The sequence below is a fragment of the Lynx canadensis genome, chromosome D2 (genome assembly GCF_007474595.2).
Source record: "Lynx canadensis isolate LIC74 chromosome D2, mLynCan4.pri.v2, whole genome shotgun sequence".
In the NCBI taxonomy this organism is placed as follows: domain Eukaryota; kingdom Metazoa; phylum Chordata; class Mammalia; order Carnivora; family Felidae; genus Lynx; species Lynx canadensis.
Window position 1 is genome coordinate 84,537,725 of NC_044313.2, and position 22,768 is coordinate 84,560,492.

Sequence of the window (22,768 nt, forward strand, 5' to 3'; positions counted from 1 at the left end):
GCCAAGAATCTCCGACAGGCCCTTCTGGTGATAGACCCACTACAGCCACACTTTGTCACGATATTGTCTTATTCAGCTATCTTCTTAACACGTACCCTTAACTGCAACAATCTTGTTCCTTATTTCCTTTCCTGAGTGTGTCCTACTTAGGAATGTAAGTTGATGAGAAGAGACTGTTTCGTGTGTGTGTGTGTGTGTGTGTGTGTGTGTGACATTCCTGGTTGTGAAACCTGCACTTAGCAGTGAGAACACGAAAGGACATGTAGTAAAATAAGGGCATAACAGATAAATGAATGAAGAGCATCTAATGCCCTTAACTGAATAAATGGCATCTCATGTCCTTCATTAAGCATTTTGTGTAATAATTATTGCTATAACTTGTAACTTCAAAGACTGTTCCTGTAACTTAAGCTTTTGAATTGACTACCACCCAATTCCCCATTAACATTTCAATAAAGAAATGAAATCAAAATCCTCTTTGGAGCAAGGTAGAAATAGAATAGATGAGGGATGTCAACTTCGTTTTGTTTGATCAAAAGTGGATGACCCACTGCTAACAGCTTAACAGAAGCAAAAATAAATAAAAAGAAAAAAAGAAAAAAGAAGAGAGAGAGAGAGAGAGAGAGAGAGAGAGAGAGAGAAAGAAAAGAAGAAAGAAAGAAAGAAAGAAACAGAAGAAGAAAGAAAGAAAGAAAGAAAGAAAGAAAGAAAGAAAGAAAGAAAGAAAGAAAGAAAATAAATATAGAAAAGGAAAAAGAAGGGGCAATTGAGTGGTTCTGTTGGTTAAATGTCCAAATTCGGCTCAGGTCATGATCTCGTGGTTCTTGGGTTCAAGCCCTGTGTAAGGCTCTGTGCTGACAGCTCACAGCCTGGACCCTGCTTCAGATTCTATGTCTCCCTCTCTCTGTGCCCCCCTATCCCCCTTACACACTCTCTCTCAAACATAAACATGTAAAAAAAAATTTTTTTAAAGGAAAAGAAAATCTGGCCGTTGTGTGGGAAGCCAGAAAAAAAGAAAAACCAGTTTGCACTGCAAAATCCCTTAAAGGCTTCCTAATTGTTGATGTCAGAAGTCTTTGAAGGGTTGTGTATTTGCGTGTGTGTGTGTCTGTGTGTAAGAATGACAGAAGGAGGAGGATTAACTGATTGTCATTGTGAAGTATAAGCAGCAATTAGATCTCCAGTCTTCCTCTCTGATCTCCTACTTAGGGAATCCTTACCATTCAGCTAACTAAGAAAAAGCAGAAAGTCTACTCTAGTCAAGTTGAAACAAAGATTCTCTGGGCTCTGGGGACAGCAGAGAATATGAGGGAGGTTCCCTATTTATTGATTAAAAGCACACAGGCCAGCCCCCTTCCTCACTGGCTTCTAGAAGACCAAAAGATCACTTCTCTAAGATCAAAGCAGAGCTGTTTTTGGGTGAACCCGAACAGCCCACAGAAACAAAGTCACAGGAAACTACAAATATGGTGGTTGAAAGCTCCCCCAGGAGAGACAGGATTGCTCATTGTATCAACATATGCTGACACCCATCAGTTAGTTAGGTTGGGCAGAGTTTCTCATCAGCTTTTCAGTGCCTCACACTTAAATAGGAACTGGCAGCCAATAAAAGATATTTGAGGAAAACATCTAGCATATGAGGTTGATAAAATTAACAGAAGATTGATGAAGTGAGAACATCAAGTTTTAAAATTCGTTAATTATTTTCTCCAGATGGATGTTAACAAGAGAATTACCATAACAAGATACTTGGAGAACAGGCAGACCTCTTTATAGTAAAATGTAAATAACAATAATAGTTGACAACAGAAATGAAAATGATTTTAAATTTTGGAATGTAGAATTGGGGAAGCTTCTCAGAAAGCAGAGCAAAAAGACAGAGGAAAGTAAAGAAGAGAAAGGGTAAGACAGTGGAGAACCAGGCCAGGCAGTCTGCCACCCGCTAATAGAAGTTATCGCGATAAGAAAAACGGAACGCAGAAAAGGTGGGAGGAAATAACCAAAAAATTTGAAGAGTTTCTGGTATGGAAAGACCTGAGTTTTCAGATTGAAAAAGCGACCACGGTAAATGAGAATTAAGTGAACAAAAATGATCAAATTGTCAAATTGCGAAAGAAGATAGAAAAGATCTTAACCATTCTAAAAAGGTAAAAAAGCCAGGAGTCACAATGGTGTCAGACTTCTCAATAAAAACACGGAACAATAAATATTTTCTAAATCCTGAGACTGCATTTATATGGCTTGCCAAACTATGAAGAAAGTCAATTTGTACACACTCAGGGCAACAGGAAATACATTACCGATGTACTTTTCCTTCAGGAAATCTTTGAGGATCCGCTCCACCAAAATGGGGAGATAGATCAGTACAAGACATGGAATACAAGAAGGGGATGATCCAACACCAGAAAGAGGCATGAAGGTCCGAAGGTGGTGATGAAACACTTCCCATGATAAACCTTCTCCGCAGGAGGCTTAGTGGGCCATCAGCCAGAAGGATGGAAGTCGCCAGGAAGAATGCTATGTATGGTATTAGGGCAATGGATCACCATTGTGAACAACGGTACCGAAGTGTACCAGCACGGGAACAGAGCTGGAAGGGCACGAGTGCCACTCAGGAGACCGCTGCTACGGTCACATTCACACGGGAGAAGGTGACGGCTGTGCCCGTGAGGAGGAGTGGCCGACACAAAGCAATCTTCACCTTATACACACACACATGAAACACAGGTGATTTTGATTGTGTGTCTTCTAAGATCTGACAGACCCTTCCCGTCCTCATCACTTATCCTGGGGTAGGGTAACATGCAGGGTTATTTAATCAAAATCAATCAAAGCCACAATTCATTGGAGGCACATCACAGACACACCTGTGGAGATTGATAGAAACGCTGCCTCGTGCACCTTTTGTCTCGAGTCCTCAGACCCACAAAGAACGCACAGCCGACAGAGGAGCGGGACAACACAGGGCACACACGCGTGGTGTCGCGTGCATCGGGCAATACAACACAAAATCAACGCACAACTTCTTCTGTGCGTCTCCCTCGTTCCAAGTCTTATTAATGCCCTATTCAAAAAGTTCGCACATCACGTGTGATTTCAAAATAAATTAAAAATAGCAGTCTAAGGAAGTTATTTAGGAAGGAGGCAGTACAAACACAAAGGGGATGTTTTATACTGAGAAGCAGACTAGGAGATTAATGGGGTGGTGTTATTTTTTTAAATGAGACTGAAAAAGACTGACACTGAAAACTATGTATGTGTATTACTTTAAATTTTCATAAGCTAAAACCAAAACATCCATCTCTTTATTAAAATTTTTAACATTTATTTACATTTGAGAGAGACAGCCCAAGGGGGGAGGGGCAGAGAGAGACAGACACACACATGGAATCCAAAGCAGGCTCCAGGCTCTGAGCTGTCAGCACAGAGCCCCAGATGGGGTTCAAACCCACGAACCTTGGGAACATGACATGAGCCAAAGTCTGTCACACAACCAACTAAGCCACCCAGGCACCCCTCATCTCTCTGTATAAAGATAGCAATTTTTTTTAAATATTTTGAGAGAGAGAGAGAGAGAACGAGAACATGTGTGAGTGGGGGAGGGCAGAGAGAAAGAATCCCAAGTAGGGTCCACACTGTCAGCTCAGAGCCCGATGTGCAGCTCGACCCCACAAATGGTAGGATCATGACCTGAGCCAAAATCAAGAGTCCACAGCTCAACTGACTGAGCCACCCAGGCACCCCATAGCAATTCTTTTCCAATTGAGTGTTAAATGTGTCTTTGTGCTATCTACAGAGAATAAGCAAACATATATACATATATATTTATATACATATATATTAAAATACCAGATTGAAACATATATATATACAAACATATATGCATGTGTGTGTGTATATATATACACACACACATATATATGTATATATATGTGTATATATATATATATATGTGTGTATATATATATATGTATGTTTGTTTCAATCTGGTATTTTTATTCCATATATTCTCATACCAGCAAAATTGCAGAAGCCTGCCCAGGCAATTTACCCTTGCCTTTTTTTTTTGTTTTGTTTTTTTGTTTTTTGGGTTTTTTTTTTTGGGATATCAGGTGATATCCTGAGTAAGCACCTCTCATATTTGTTATTCTAAAAATTATGGTAAATAAAATCTTAGAATTTGTGAATTTTATTACCATTATTTTAATATCCTGTGAACTAATGGCCTCATTTCAAATATATCTGTCACAATGTCAAACTTTGCAAAATAACACTTATCATTTACCACAATAAGTTAATCTATTATTTCTTATAAGTTTTAATGATTAGCAAAAATCCCAGGAGCATTAAATTTGAATTACATTAGGATGTCCTAGAAGTGGATAAAAATGATTCATGATGTAACATGAAATGACTCGTAACACATGGAAAGGCCCAAAGGGCAACTGAGCAACTCCACTTTTTTCCAGTAGTGAGTTTCTCATCTCTTTCCATCTCTTTACAGTTGAAATAATGAGCTAAAGTCTATGAAAATAACTTATTTTTTCTAGAAAATCCATAAAATACAGAATTTTCTCTAACATATTTTTAAAAGCACATAAATCTGTAGTATTAGACACATGACTTTTAGAAGCCAAAAGGTAATCGAATATAAAATATTACCTGAAAAAATGTGTGCCTAAGGAAGATTTTCTGAACGGAAAACTATACATGATATGTAAGCCCTGAAAGGAAATACTACAGCATTCAAAACTGCACTAAAGTAGAGCCTTAAGAGTCCCTGCGAAAAAGCAGATTTGCTGAGAATTCTATTGAGATTTCTGATAAAACATGTATTTAAAAAAATTCTACTGGGGCACCCGGGTGGCTCAGTTGGTTAAGCGTCCGACTTCAGCTCAGGTCATGATCTCACAGTCCATGAGTTCTAGCCCCGCGTCGGGCTCTGTGTTGACAGCTCAGGGCCTGGAGCCTGCTTCGGATTCTGTGTCTCCCCCTCTCTCTGCCCCTTCCCCACTCACACTCTGTCTCTCAAAAATGAATAAATGTTGAAAAAAAATTTTAAGTGCTACTAAAATATTTGCTCTTGAGATATTTTTCATGGTAATTGTGAATTCCATATCATTTCACTTTATAATAATGGTAAGGATAAAAAGAAAATAATAATTAGCACATACTTCATAATATTATGTGACAGAATATATCCTATATATGATTTTTATCAGAACTGAATCATACCCAGGCCTTCTTTTGCCTTTTTTTCCTAACTTCAAAATAAATTACAAGCTGTAAAAATTAATCATTTATTTATTTGCCAACTCTAGGCAAAATGGAATTATCTCTCAAGCTACCTTTATGAAGCGATGGTTTGTCTCTGAGTGACTCTTATTTGTTTGCTTTTTTTTAAAGTTCATTCATCTTTTACCTATAAGATCTCATGTTTAAAAATGAAATCAATAATAATGTATTATTATGTTCTCTTCCTTACTAGTTGGTCCAAGGCCTTGACCATACAGCCCAAACGTCACGCTGGCCTGGAGACCATGATGAGCAGTGAGAATCTCACTCTGATGAAAGACAGTAACATTTGCTCCATGATTCACTGTTACAGCAAGCTCTAATTTTGCCAGTATATATTTTAACTCTGTGATGAAAAAAGAGTATCTCTTCTGTCTTCTGACTAGAGGTAAATTTAAAATCAAAGTATAGATTATCTTTATTCTAAAACTGCTGCCATCCAAGGGTAATCAAAAGGAAAGAGGCTTGGAGGTCCAGAAGATCACAATCTACCTTGCTGTCTTTCTCTTTCTTGGTTTGATTTTTCTTTGCTTTGGTTTTCCTTTCTTTTTTTTTTTTCCTTCTAATTTGAAAGTTCGGTATAACATTCAGGAGCACATGCAGAGGCTGTGGAGTTTAGTGCTGAGGATTGAAATGAAGTTTCTAGAGGACATCCTGACACCCGTTAGGCACTCAATCATTGGTAGGCATTAGCATGGCTCTAGTTAAATAAACATGTTCCTGCTTTGAATGATCTGTAAATGCCTTTCAAAAATGATTCAATTCAGACAAATTGGAAAGAACATTAGAATGACTGTCTCTCGAAACATTCCTTGCGACGTGGTTGAGGGTAAACTGACTAGAACAAGGCACCTTCTAACAACTCATCCGCCTCCATGCTTCACCATTATAATACAAGTAGCTTAATTTCTAATTGCTCAGTTAATGAGGTGAGCAACAGAAAGTGTGCTTTTAATAAGAAATACTAATTTCCAAGTATTGAGCAATCTGTGCCCTATTAAACATTAATAGAAATATCCATATTGCTAATCAAAAGAAATACCATAAAAAGAAATCAAATTCCTTTGCAATTAGGTTACCATTCTACATTTAAAAGGCAGCATTAATTCCATATTTTGAAATAATACTGAACTTTCAAAAAGTGACATTTTCCTATTAAATGTACTCAACTTTTATATGAATAAAACGTCATTTTCAGGTTTGACTGAAAATGATAGCTACAAATGTACATGAACATTAAGGACACTCATAGCACTGGTAAACCATACTATATTAATACTGGTTTTAAATATATATTTTAATAGTGATAAATAATACCATAAGGAAGTACGAAATTACTCAAATCATGTAAAAAGTTATACAGAAATCAGTAATAGTAAAAAAAAATAGTATAATTATTTTCAAAAGTCACATATACACATCTCTGGATCACTTTTTGGTAGTACTAAAAAGAATCATGGCTTAGGGGTGCCTGGGTGGCTCAGTCAGTTAAGCTTTTGACTTTGGATCAGTCGTGATCTCATGGTTTGTGGATTACAGTCCTGCGAGCTCTGTGCTGTCAGCTCAGAGCCTGGAGCCTGCTTCTGATTCTGTGTCTCCCTCTCTCTCTCTGCCCCTCCCCCATTTGCAGTCTGCCTCTCTCTCTCTCTCTCAAAAATAATCATTAAAAATTTTAAACAAGAATTAGGGCTTACATGTAACATCTAATAGGCTAGTGGTTTATACAGTTAATATAACAGTAACATATAATAGTAGATGGCTTTCAGCAATTTGCAATGTGTGTTACTTGCATACATACAGAATAGAGCAATTAAAACACTTTCCTGAGTCGGGACAGAAGATGGTGGCAGAACAGGAGGACCCTAGGGCTGCCCTGTCCCACGATAACAACTAGATACCTATCAAACCATCCTAAATACCCTGAAAATCACCTCAAAGACTGGTAGAACAAACTCCTCAACTCAAGGGAAAGACAAGGCCACACTGAAGAAATAAGAAGTGCAGAGATGCACTTTGGGAGAGACACAAATCACAGCATGGAGGGAGCTATGGTCACAGAGAAGGTAAAAGACAGATTAGCACACAGGGGAGCTCATAGGGAAAATGAATCACTGCAGTAGTTGGCTTGGAAAGCCAGAGAGGCCAAATTTTCTGAGTTCTTGCAAACATCTGAGCTAAAAGCCTAGCCTTGTAAAGATCTGTGGGTGTGGCTAGAATAGAGCCTGCAGAGCATTGTGTTGCTTTTGGAAAGAAGGAAGGTAAACAACCCACAGACATAGAGCATGGGAACAGTGATCTGAAGAGCACCTGGGGCACACCATGAGAAGGGTATTCATTCATTTTGAAGCACGTCCCAGAGAGACAATGTTCATGGAGACACCCTTCTGGGAACAAAGGAACTGGCAGGCACTATTTCCCTCTCCCCACTCCCAGCACAGACACAGACACCCACACCTTTGGAACCTGCACAGCTCCCAAGCACCACCACCCCCATCCTCCCCCACTTTGGTCGAACTGCACCTCCCAGTCATGTCTGCCTCTGTCCCAGCATGGTAGGCACACTAGGTTTCCTCCCCTAGAAGACTGGCCCAAACCCCTGCTCACACCACATCTCCCCCATGAGGGAGTTTTGCTGAACCTCGGTTCTAGCAGTGGTGGTGACAGGTCTCATTTCACAAACAGACCAGAGTACATGTAGGTAAAATTTACCACAAACAGGCCAGGGACCAAACACTGCTCACAACAAACAAACCTCTGCCTATGACTGGTTGAAGGATAAAGCAGCCTTGACAAAACATCAGAGTACACGCAGCTCATATTGGAGACATTCCCAAAGAACCAGGTCCTGGGCAACAAGGGACACTCCACAGAAAGATACTATAGGACCTCTTCTTCATAAGGCCATTACCCTCAAGAACAGGAGACATAGATAACTTTCTTAACACAAAGAGACATACACTTAGACATAATGAAAAGACAGAAGAATTTATCCCAAATGAAAGGACAGGACAAGCCCATAGTCAGAGATCTAGCAAAACAGACAGAAGTAGCATGACTGACGCAGAATTTAAGTAATGATAAGAATACTCACTAGACTTAGGAGTGGAAGACATGAGTGAGACCCTTAACATATGGGAAAACATAGCAGAGATAAAGGGCTCAATAAATGAAATGAGAAACACATTTTATGGAATGAACAACAGGATGGAAGAAACAGAGGAATGAGTTAATGACCTAGAAGACAGAGTACTCCAAAGTAATTAAGCTGAACAAAAGAGAGAAAAATAATTATGAAAAATGAGAATAGACTTAGGGAGCTCAGTAAGTCCATCAAATGTAGTAACTTTTGTTTTATAGGAGTTCCAGAAGAAGAGAAGGAAAGGGGATCAGAAAATTTATTTGAAGAAATAATAGCTGAAAACTTACCTAATCTGGGGAAAGAAGGACATGTAGATTCAAGAGGCACAGAGAACTATCATCAAAATCAACAAAAGCAAACCCACACCAAGACATAGCAATATTAAGTTGCCAAAATATCAAGAAAAAAATTAAAAAGCAAGACAAAAGAAGACAGTAACTTACAAAGGAAAACCCCTAAGGTTATCAGGGAATTTTTTTTTTTAGTAGAAACTTTCCAAGCTGGAAGGAAGTGTCATGATATATTAAACGTGCTGAATCAGAAAAAATATGCAGTCAAGAATTTTTTTTTTTTTATAGCAAGGCTGTCATTCAGAATAGAAGTAGACAGAGTTTCTCAAACAGAAAAAGTTACAGTATAATGGTATGAAATACAAAAGCAGTAAAAATGAGTATTTATGTAAAAAAAACCCATCAAGAAAAAAAATCAGTCAAGAATCTCACAAAATAAAAGGATATAAAACACGACAACATATATCTAAAATATGGGGAGGACAGAAGTAAAGAATGCATTCAATCTTAAACAACTATCAACTTAATTTGGACTGTTATTTGCAGACAAGGTTAAATACACACCTACTGGTAATGATATATCAAAAACAACTAATAAACATGCAAAGAATAAAAATAAAGAAATCCAAATATATCACTAAAAATCAGTAAACTACGAAAGAAAGGACCAGAGAAAATCTTCAGAAACCATAAAACATTAATAATATGACAATACATATATATCAATAATTACTCTGAAAGTAAGTGGACTGAAAATTCCAATCAAAAAAACAAAACAAAACAGGGTGACAGAATGGATAAAGAAAAAAATAAGACTCATTTATATGAGCCTTTAGAGGAGACTCATTTTAGACCTAAAGACACCTCAGATTGAAAGTGAGAGGATGGAGAGACATCTATCATGCAAATTAATGTTAAAAGAAAACTGGAATACCAATACCTACATCTGACAAAATAGACTTTAAAACAAAGACTACGTAGCAAGAGACAAAGACACTATATCATAATAAAGAGGACAATCCAACAAGATATAACAATTGTAAGTATTTATGTACCCAATATAGAGGCACCAAATACACAAAACAGTTAATAAAAAACATAAAGGCAAAATGGGGCACCTGGGTGATTCAGTCAGTTAAGCATCCAACTCTTGATTTTGACTCAGGTCATGATTTCACATCCATGTGCTGGGCATGGAGCCTAAGATATTCATTCATTCATTCATTCTCTCTCAAAATAAACATTTTGTTTTAAAGGCACTAATCTATAATAATACAATAATAGTAGGGAAATGTAATACTCCATTTACATCAGCAGTCAGATCATCTCAAACAATCAACAGGGAAACAATGGCTTTGAATGACACCCTGGAAGAGATGGATTTAACAGGTATATTCATAACATTCTACCCTAAAACAGCAGAATTTACATTACTTTCAAGTGGACATGGAACATTCTCCAGAAAGATCATATATTAGCCCAAAAAACAAGTCTCAACAAATTCAAGATTGAAGTCATACCACACATATTTCCTGACCACAACACTATGAAAGTAGAAAATCAACCACAAGAGAAAATCTGCAAATACCACAAATACATGGAGGCGAAACAATATGCAACTAAACAATGAATGGGTCAACCAGTAAATCAAGGAAGAAATAAAAAGTACATGAAAACAAGTGAAAATTAAAAAAAAAAGTTTCAAAACCAATGGGGTGCAGCAACAGTGGTTCTTCTAAGAGGAAAGTTTATAGCAATACAGGCCTAACTCAAGAAAAATATCTCAAATAAATAACCTAACCTTACATGTAAAGGATGTAGAAAAAGAACAAATGAAATACAAAACTAGGAGAAAGAAGGAAATAATAAAGATGACAGCATAAATATATGATATAGACACTAAAACAAAACAGAAACAAAATAAAAACAAAACCAAAATAAAAACATGAGAACAGATCAATGAAACAAGGGAGTAATTCTTTGGGAAAAAAATAAAAATAAAATTTATAAACCTCTGGCCAGAGTTTTCAAGAAAAAGAGACAGGACATAAAATAACTAAAGTCACAAATGAAAGAGGAGAAGTAACAACCAACAATACAGGAAGACAAACAGTTATAAGAGAACATTATAAAAACAAAAACAAAAAACATTATGCCAAAATTTGGACAACCTAGAAGAAATGGAAAAACTCCTAGAAACATTTAAACTATCAACACTGAATCAGGAAGAGAAAATTTAAGCAGACTGATAAGCAGCAAATAAGTTTAATCAGTCATCAAACCCCAACAAAGAAAAGTCCAGGACCAGACAACTTCACAAGCAAATTCTACCAAATGTTTAAAGAAGAGCTAATACCTATTATTCTCAAAAAAACTCCAAAAAAAAAAAATAGAAAAGGAAGGAAAACTTCCAAATTCATTCTATGAGGTCAGCATTACCCTCACACGAAAACCCAATAAAGACACCACTAAAAAAGAGAACTGAAGGCCAATATCCCTGAAGACCACAGATGTAAAATATTCAACAAAACACAAATACCAAACCAAATCCAAAAATACACTAAAAATAGAAGTGACCATGATCAAGTAGAATTTATTCCTGGGTTACAAGGGTGGTTAAATATTCCAAATCAATCAACGTGATACATCACATCAATAAGAGAATGAACCATATGATCATTCAATAGATGCAGAAAAAAACATTTGACAAAGAACAACATCCATCCCTGATAAAAACCCTCAACAAAGTAGGTTTAACAGGAACATACCCCAAAATGATAAAGGTCATTTATGAATAACTCATAGCTAACATTGTCCTTAATGGGGATAAACAGAGTTTTTCTCTAAGGTTGGGAAAAAGACAAGGATGTTCACTCTCACCACTTTTATACAACACAGTACTGGAAGTCTTAGCCACAACAATCAAAAAACAAAAAGAAAAAAAAAAAGCATCCAAATCAGTAAGGAAGAAGTAAAACTTTCACAATTTGGAGATGACATGATACTCATATAAGAAACCTGAGGGGCGCCAGGGTGGCTCAGTCGGTTAAGCGTCCGACTTCAGCTCAGGTCATGATCTCGCGGTCCGTGAGTTCAAGCCCCACATCAGACTCTGTGCTGACGGCTCAGAGCCTGGAGCCTGTTTCGGATTCTGTCTCCCTCTCTCTCTGACCCTCCCCCATTCATGCTCTGTCTCTCTCTGTCTCAAAAATAGATAAATGTTAAAAAAAAAATTTTTTTTTAAACCTGAAAGATTCCACAAAGAAAATTGCTAGAGCTGATAAATTTAGTCAAGTCCCAGGATACAAAATCAAAGTACAGAAATTTATTGCATTTCTATACACCAATAGTGAATACCTAAGAATAAAAACCAAAGAGGTGTGGGGCGCCTGGGTGGCTCAGTCGGTTAAGCGTCCGACTTCGGCTCAGGTCATGATCTCACGGTCCGTGAGTTCAAGCCCCGCGTCGGGCTCTGTGCTGACAGCTCAGAGCCTGGAGCCTGCTTCAGATTCTGTGCCTCCCTCTCTCTCTGACCCTCCCCCATTCATGCTCTGTCTCTCTCTGTCTCAAAAATAAATAAACATTAAAAAAAAATTAAACAAAAGAGGTGAAAGATCTGTACTCTCAAAACTATAAAACACTAATGAAAGCAATTGAAGATGACAGAAACAAATAGAAAGACATTCCATATTCATTCACTGGAAAAATACTGTTAAAATGTCACACTACTCAACATAATCTACAGATTTAATGTAATCTCTATTAAAATACCAATAGCATTTTTCACAGAACTAAAACAAACAATCCTAAAATCTGTATGGAACCACAAATGATCCTGAATAACCAAAGGAATCTTGAGAAACCAAAGCGAAGCTGGAGGCACCATGATTCTGGACTTCAAGTTATATTAGAAATCTGTAATCAAAACAATATGGTAGTGGCACAAAGTAGACACACAGATTAATGGAACGGAATAGAAAACCCAGAAATGGACCCACAACTGTATGGTCGATTAATCTTCAACAAATATGACAGAATATCCAAAAGTTAAAAGACGGTCTCTTCAACAAATAGTGCTGGGAAAACTAGACAGCAACATGCAAGAGAAAGAAACTGGACCACTTTCTTGCACCCTACACAAAAATAAATTGAAAATGGGTTAAACACCTGAAAATAAGACCCGAAACCATAGAAATCCTAGAATAGAACACAGGCAGTAACTTTTTTGACATCAACCATAGCAACTTTTTCTGGATATATCTCCTGAGGCAAGGAAAGCAAAAGCCAAAACAAACCCAAAAACCAAGAAACAAAACATAAAATCAAACAACAAAAATTAACTATTGGGAATCCATCAAAATAGAAAGGTTATGCACAGTGAAGGAAACAATCAACAAAAGGTAACCTACAGAAAGGAAGAAGATATTGCAAACAACTATCAAATAATGGGATACTATCCAAAATATATAAAGAACTTATAAAACTCAATACCCAAAAACCAAACAAACCAATCAAAAATGGGAGGATATGACCAGACATTTCTCCAAAGACATACACATGGCCAATAGACACATGAAAAGATGCCCAACATCACTCTCTATCAGGGAAATGCAAATCAAAATCACAGGATATCACCGCACACCTGTCAGAATGGCTAAAATTAACAGGATACCACAGGTGTTGGTGAGGATAAGAAGAAAAGGGAAATCTGTACTGTTGGTGGAAATTCAAATTGGTACAGCCACTCTGGAAAACAGTATGGAGATTCCTCAAAAGAACTACCCTACAATCCAATAATTGCACCACTGGGTATTTACCCCAAAATACAAAAACACTAATTCCACGTGATACATGCACCCCTACGTTTATAGCAGCATTATTTACAACAGCCAAATTATGGAAAGAGCCCAGATGCCCATCGAGTGATGAATAGATAAAGATGTGGTATATAGATACAATGGATTATTACTCCACCATCAAAAATAATGAAATCTTGCCATTTATAGTAACATGGACAGAGCTGGAGAGTATAATGCTAACCAAATAAGTCAGAGGAAGACTTAGTTCACTCATATGTGGAATTTGGGAAATAAAACAAGGGGAAAAAAAGAGATCAAGAAATAGACTCTTAATTACAGAGAACAAGCCGATGGTCACCAGAGGGGAGGTGAGTGGGGGGATGGGTGAAATAGATGATGGGGATGAAGGAGGGCACTGGTTGTGATGAGCACCGTGTGATGCGTGGAAGTGTTGAATCACTCTATTGTACACCTGAAACTAATATTACACTGTATGTTAACTGGAACTAAAATCTGAAAATCCATCCATCCATCACTCACTTCCCTGTGATAACTTTTGAACACTAGGGAAGTTTAAAACTTTATTAGGTAGTACATTTTCTAGATAGGCTTTTAATGATGAAACCAGTTGGACAATGCATGTTTAGGTTACATGTCCTCATAAATTTTGCTTTCTAATTAACTTTTATTTGCAAAGAACACAAAAAGTTCTACAATTTGAGACTTTGAGTTATTCCCTTTTTAACAATGTGCAAACTGTTTTGGAGGGGTTAAATGGTTTGGCCAACATCACTCATCCTGTTAGGATAACCAGTAAGTTGCCATTGTTTTTGTTCAGTGCTATGATGCTCTCAACTCCCAACAGATCTTTCTAAAATTTGACAGTGAATAATTCTCTATATTCATAAATATGCCTCCCTACATATCACATATCACATCACATATAAATACTCACTATTAGACCATCCTAAGGGGAGCCAAATTGGATAAGGAGACAAATCATGCCTTAATTACTTTCTGCAAAATGCTTATTTCAAAGAATAAAAGTAGGAAGACTTTTGAAGACTAAATGCACTATGTGTATATTTAAGGAATACTGTCAATATCCTGGAACTTTCACAGCAATGGAACATAATGAAAATGTATATAGAGTATTTAATATCCCAATGATATTCAAGATATACGATGTTAAATTGGAATTCTGAACTATCTTCTTAATTGAAACAAAAATGCTTAATAATTTAGCTTTATGATACCATTTTGAATATTTAAGAGATCATAAAAATGCAAGTCTTTCCATGATTTAAAATGAAATATGAAACCCTCAATATGTCAAACTTATAAATTACATAAAAAATGATCAACTTGATTTGTCCTAAGATTTAACTTATAAATGTTACAAGTCATGATGCATTGACATTTCCTGAAGGACCATATCCAACACTGAGAAAATTAAATGCTAATTTGTTAAGAAAATGAAGTAATTTTTTCTGAAATAATAGGTATAGTTTAACATTGAAATTACTGACCTTGAAATCAGCACATGATACACTTTAACAAGAACTTGAAAGTCTCATTTATTAACTGAAGATTACATTTCTAGATAACTGTGAATAAGAAAGATTTACTGTTATTTCCCTTTTAACTTCCTGACTCTGTTCATTCAGTCATCATCACCAATCTGTACTTAGTACATGAAACAGTGGGAAATTTATACACTCATGACTGACTCCAAATATTCTAGGAATCTCATCACTTATTTTTATGTACTCAACTACTGTGCACCCTTCATACCCACCAACCAAGTCCTTTTCCTTTAAAAGAAACCGACTTAAATTAAATCATATATGCGTGTTAGAAGATAAATTCCAATTATTATTTTTAAATTTTTATTTAGAGTCTTATAACTTCTAGATATTGTGAAATGCCTAAAAGTGAACATTTTAGACACTACTGGTCCTTTTTCCAAGCTTATATAAAGCCAAGTGACCTATCAATGAATAGAATAGACCTAAAATAATTTTGAAAGATGTATAGTGCAAGTTATACTGTTCTGCAAAATATTTTTTTACAATGCTTTTGACACATCTCTGATGAAAGTGCTACACTCTCTTGCATTTTTTAACATTTCCCTCAATTTTTTAATTACTATTTTTTAATTTTTATTTTTAAGAGCAAGAGAGAGACAGGGACAGAGCACGGGCGGAGGATGGGCAGAGAGAGAGGGAGACATAGAATCCGAAGCAGGCTCCAGGCTCCAACCTGTCAGCACAGAGCCCGACGCGGGGCTTGAACCCATGAACCCTGAGATCGTGGGCTAGCCGAAGACAGAAGCTTAACTGACTGAGCTACTCAGGTGCCCCTTTTTATTACTATTTTTTTACTTTTTAAATTTTCTAATGATTATAGGCTCACAAAAAGTTGTAAACAATACTACAGACTGCTCTATGTTATCCACTACGGAGCCTCCCCCAACAGTTACACCTTCAAAACTACAGTGCAGTCTGAAAACCTAGAAATCGGCACAGTACAAACAGAATTTTCATCTAAAAGCTCTGAAATATGGCTCATCAAAAACTATCACTGTTTTAAACATTTCTTATCCTTCTACGTTTATGTATTTTTCTTATTAACCCACAAATACTGCTGATTTCATTATAATTAAAGTATTTTAAACTACTTTTTAAGTTGCTATCCTTTTAAATGTGTGGTGTTAAATTTCTGATGTTCCCCTTCCTGTTATTTCGTCCATCAATGCCACCTTCTGTTTTATTCCCCTTGTCCCAAGCTCAATTTCATTCTCGCCTTATGCAGTTTTCTATTCTGTACATCATCAGCAAGAAACTAGTCCTTATAAGAAACCCTGCAAGTTTGCTAAGTTAGAACAAAACTCAAATATATTTAGGCCTTCTAAAATGTGATCAGTGTTTGCTGTGTGTACGAGAACGCAGTTTTAAGAGACAACGTGGTCTATATTCCCCACTGGTTTAATGTGTAATAATAACATATAAACCACATGTGCAAGTGAACAGTGATGTGGCAGAGAGGTCGTATGAAGTTCTAGTCAACCTGATTACTAGAGTGTTATTTCTCCTCATTGTCCAACAGTAGGCATGATTTCACTTCCATGTGTCAGTTTACGTGGGCTGTCCCCAAGCAGAGCTGAGGTCAAAATGATCTTCCTACCTGCTACTGTGTAAGGTCAAAGCTTTTTGGCAACGATGGACTCTATCCATCAGTTTGTATGTATATAAATACCTAACGTGACTATAAGGTTCTATGGCTCTGCTTTCGAACTTAGTTACAGAACTCTGAACATATTACATAAGAATTTTGATCTCTAAATAAGAAAACACCATTTTCCAACATTATTTTGGTCGTAAGTATAGAATATGTGTCTGCTTTCCCTCTTGCTTAAGCCACTTGAGAACTGCTCATCTTACTAGGTACGTACACAGCAAGTATTATATGTTAGGATGAATTAAGTTTCAAAATTCTTAGTTAAGACAGAATAAAACTTTTTAAAGACTGCTTTAAAATTCTATTCCATCTCCCATTCGTACTAGACTTTGTAAAAGGCAGATTATTGTCAATGCCTAGAATACAGTATCAGTTTCGATTATTTCACTGGTTTCATTGGTTGTTTGACAAACCTCTGTTAATCTCTCAGTTCCACCCGGCATGGAGACTTGTGTAATCATGGCAGAGAACCAGAGTCCCCTGATGTGTGAAAGTTAAGTACCAAGAAGCTATGCAAAATGAGACGTCGTCAGTGCAGAAATCCCCCCATGGCAAGTAAACACCTGGAGTCATTGTTCAGGATGGAGAGAACCAGACATCCATGAAAGATGTTCAGCTCCTGCTGGGCGTGGGGGAGAAATGACTTCTCTGATCAGTGGATACTGTGGACTGAATGTGTGTGTCCTCCCAAAATGGAGATCTTGAAATCCCAGCCCCCAGTGTAATGGTATTAAGAGGCACGTTCTTTGGAAGTAGTAAGTCCCTTAGTGTGGAGCCTTGGTGGAGGAGATCAACGCCCTTGTACCAGAGGCATGTGATCTTGTTCTCTCCCCCCACTCCCCCTCCATCACGCTAGAATATAATGAGAAGACAGTCACCTATGCACGAGGAGAAGGACCTTCACCAGGCACCTGACCATGCTGCCACCCTGGTCTTAGATATTCAGGCTCCAGAACTGTGAGAAGTGTTTCTTGTTTAAGCCACTCGGTCTGTGGTTATTTGTTATAGCCTGAACTAAGACAGTGAGTCACGCTGGACTCCACTGACACTTCTCCAAGTTGTCCTATGGCTCTCTCCTATAGAATTTCAATTGTAACACTGAACATCCTACTGCTTAGCCCAAGAAAGTTCCAAATTACCTTGAATCCCCTTTGTCCGTTTCAGGTCATCCGGACATACCCAAGAAGTCACAGTTGCCAGAAAAAGAGGTCTAGCTATAGACAAATATCATCACTCTCTAGGTATAAAAACCCAGACCTCAAGTAAGTATTTGGTATACATCACTAAGAACAGTCCTAGACTGCATAGGACACGTTTGCTCCTACTCTTGAATAAATCCACAGTAGTTAAATAGATGCCCGTGATAGTGAAAAGTATACTCCCAACACTTAGATATTTATGGAAGCGATTTACACCTACTATTCCTGGTTAGAAATTCACCACTAAATTCTCTTGAGTTTTTCCCCCCACCCCCAGGAATTCCTCCTCCTACTCAACCCTGAAATATGTGGCAAATTCTTCTTTCTCAGACGTTCAACGTAGTTAACTCCACTCTCAATGGAATAAACCATACAGATGTGGCAAAATAGTAAATAATTAAAAATGCTTAACGTGACATTTTCAAAAATCAAATTTGGTCACTATCAATGCATAGATCTGTTATTCCATTTTGGCTTATTTCCAGTGAAATTATCTCTATGTAACCACCAAAAAGATGGCTCTTAAAGCACAAATCTATAAGAGACTCAGTAGAGTATGAAAGATACACTTACAGGATTACACAATCTCTGTTTAGAGAGATTTAGAGATAAATTATAGAGATGAATCAAAAGCATCCGCCTGACACTGATAAAACATAGGTCCCTTTGTCCTTTATGTGATTCCTAATTAAATATATCACTTCAACACATCATTTGCCTCATAAACACTCAGGCCACCTCAAGAGCAGAGGTCTCATTCAGACAGTTTGCTGGGCAAGTGGCCAGCCTCAACCTCTCAGTGAAAGATCATGTACACACAGCGCATCAGAATCAGTGATTCTTAAGTGAGAAAAGGGGGTTCGGAGTCTGTTCATGAGAAGTCTAATTATCTATGCAGAAAGACAGACACAAAGAGATAAAATAATAAAACAGATGAAAAGATAACAGTAACATGCTTTTTTTTTTTTAATTTTTTTTTCAACGTTTTTTTTTTTTATTTATTTTTGCGACAGAGAGAGACAGAGCATGAACGGGGGAGGGGCAGAGAGAGAGGGAGACACAGAATCGGAAACAGGCTCCAGGCTCTGAGCCATCAGCCCAGAGCCCGACGCGGAGCTCGAACTCACGGACCGCGAGATCGTGACCTGGCTGAAGTCGGACGCTTAACCGACTGCGCCACCCAGGCGCCCCTAACATGCTTTTTAATGATGCCATCTGTTTATCTCTCTTAAATGCGTTTTGAGTTTCTCAGAATATTTTTCTCTGAAATTAAAAAAAAATACATATGAGATGCCACGGTTTTATCTAGTTTGCTTATGAACAGTGGAAAGCTCAAATGCCAAATCTAAAAGTAGAAAGGGTGTTTTGTACATTCAAATGGTCAATTAAATCCATTTTCATATACACTATTCAAGGTAAAAGACAAACATAAAGTACTTTTACATGGTACACACCCTATATAAAACACACAGTAAAAACTAAAGAAAAATAAAAAATAATCCACCACCATCCAGGAGTAACACAATGAGCAAAGAGACAGAAGATGCTTTTCCTTTTCCTCAGGGGCATAGATTTTCTCATGGAAGGACAGGAGAGTTTCCCCAATGTCACCTGTTAGTTCTGGGACTGCTCACAATTTACTGGGGCAAATGACAGTGAGGACTGTGTCGGGCACTGTGCTACGTATTGTACACAAATACCAAATTTGATCCTATAAGCTAGGCGGTGTGTGTCTGTGAGAGAGAGAGAGACAGAGAGAGACAGAGAGAGAGACAGAGACAGAGAGAGAGAGAGACAGAGAGAGAGAGATTAGCCAAGGCCCACTGAAAGTAGACCCCCTGCCCAGGTCATGGAGCTAAGAAAGGCTGAGCTGAGGTTGGGATACAGGAATTTCTCACTTCTAGACCCAATCTCCTAAACTCTCAGCAGTGTTGTCTCATGAAGGCTTCGACAATTTTTAGATTTTGCTTTTAAAAAAAAAATTTAATGTTTTTATTTATTTTTGAGAGAGAGAGACAGAGCATGAGCGAGGGAGAGGGGAAGGAGAGGGAGGAGAGGAGACAGCAGAATCTGAAGCAGGCTCCAGGCTCTGAGCTGTCAGCACAGAGCCTGATGCAGGGTGCTCAAACCCACAAACTGTGAGATAATGACCCGAGCTGAAGTCGGATGCTTCATCAACTAAGCCACCCAAGCTCCCCTAGATTTTGCTTTTTTAAATGAAAAGTTAGAGAAGATTCTAGAAGGGAGGAAATCTTGCACATAGAGAATTAAAGAATTTTATGGAGAAGGGGGAATCTAGACTTCATGTAGAATAGCCCCAGACATTGAAAAGAGCCTTAGAAAGTAAAGCATTAGGCAAATCTCCTCGTCAGTCGTTTAGGAAGAAAGACGACCGGAGTCAATGTCACACATAAAGTAAGAAAAGACCCACATTCAGAGCGTTTAAGGCCAGGTAGGACATCATAAAGGAGATAACATTACACATGGTGAGCAACAGGTAATGGCGAGTTCACAACTTACAACCTGTTGCAGGAGAGAAGAGCTAGGAAGAGGACATAGGGAAGATCATCTAGAACTAGGGGCAGGGTATATGCGCAACTTGGGCAGGTAACTTTTTGGGGGAGTCAGAATGGAAAGGTTACAAATAAAGTTTGCTTATAGATCTGTTTTGAAACCACTTCCATTCGTGGCAGAAAATAAACCAACCGAGAGTTGGTCCAAGAAAACAGGGCAACATTGCCTGAAAGGGAAGTTCATTTCCCTGGATGGTCGATCACTTAACAGCTATGTTCATAATGAGTATAACACAGTGTATTTTCATATTCAATTGAACTCCGCACAGCTTCCCCCAAACACACAACAAACGAACAAGAGCAGAACCCCAGGATTTTATTTAATTCAATATTGCATAAATATTAAATGCAGTCAGGGAATTGTAAATGGCAAAAGGAGACTCTGCTGAATGTAAATTGTGATGAAAATACCATGGGGAAATTGTGGTCCCAATTTGCAACTTAGGAAGATAATTTATGCAAATAACAATACGAGACTCTTTGAAAACCTCCATTTAATGGTTATCTACAAGAATTTGTTGCTACAGAGGTTTTGCCGTTCAATTTCTTTACTTTTCTTAGGACGGTTCACGTAGATGTAGCTCCTGACCTGAGCCCTCATCCCATCTAAAGGAAAAGTACACATCCATGCAGTAGGAGCAGGTGCTTTTAAAGCCATACGCCGTCCTGTGACCAACACAAGGCTGGTACTCAGTGAATGTTAAAAGGGATAATTAACTGACAATAATCATCAACATTCTGGCTTTAAGAGGCTCCCTCCAACAGGGGCTGGGTGAGTTCTGAATGTCTCATTCATTTCCAAATTCAAAACAGCTTTCACTCAAATCACTGAACATTGGGTTTGAAGCACCCTCTAGAATGGATTCCTTTGTTCAAAAGAAATCATCCATACCTTACTATCTCTCCCAATGCTGAATGTTAATATTTCTTGTCACTTAGCCTGTCCTTTCATTCTACAAAATGATTTACATTGAGGTTAAAAGTGCTGCTTAAAATCCTGTGTAGTCTTGGATATATGCATGCCCTTGAAATATATTCAATTATATTAATGTCAATTAAAGGTCTACAAAATAGGAATATTCTGATACCTTGTCCTTGATTCTCCTTAGAGACATTTCAGCCAAATTGCTATGGACCAAAATGCAATCTTCTGCAGAAAGTCAGAGAGAGCCAGACCTACATGAAGTAATGCTACCTCTTACCCCCGGTCAGAGGCCTTCTGAACAGTCCACTGCATGCCATTATAATTTCTCTCTTTATTCCCTGCCACTGAACCTCTTTCACTCAAGCTCATCCTTTGACACGTTTCTGGAAGAGTGAATGAGACGCCATCCTTTTCAGCACTAAGAAAATTAAGTTTGGGGCACTGGCTGTCTCGGTTGAGCGTCTGACTTGATTTTGGCTCACGTCATGATCTCACGGTTGGGGAGACAGAGCCCCATGATGGCTAACATCATGGCACTGACATCATGGAGCCCACTTGGGATTCCCTCTCCCTCTGCCCCTCCCCTGCTTGCAATTTCTCTTTCTCTCAGAAATAAACCTTAAAAAATGTTTAATAAAAAGAAATTTAAGCTTGTATATTAACACACATGGGCCTGTAAAAATAGAAACAGGAGAAAACAATTCCCATTCCTCAGTGGACAAAGTTTCACGAATTGTGTTCTCCATACTATTGGGACAGTGATTAAACATGCAGGTTCCCAAATCCCACCTCAGACCTATGGAATCTGCATCGCTGGGAGAGAAGACAAGAAAATATGCAAGTTTCCAAGTTTTCTGGGTTCTTCTTTGGACAAGTGGGGAAAAAAAAAAAAAAAAAAGGTCTGCCACCATCCACCTGTGTGTTCTGTCCTGTCACATCCTGATATTCTTGATAACAATGAGATCAGCGTGTTAAATATCTTGATCTTCCAGTGGAATTCACGGTCCTGAGAAGCATAACGTCAGGGTAAGGGAATTCATTAATTTCTAATGGGAACATGATTTTATAAAATCTGGAATGTGCAGACACATGGGTGTCTACATAAGCCAGGCCACCACCTCAGCGGGAGAGTCTAAAAGAAATACGATCATTTTGGAAGGTAAGGTAAATCAGATCTCCGCTCTGGACCAAAGTCCTTCTTCATGGAGACTTTACTTTTGTCCTATTATTGTTTTCTTAAATAAACGATACAAACTTGCTTTGTGTCTGCCACTCCGCGGGTTCCCCTTGCTCTGAAGTGTTCCACGC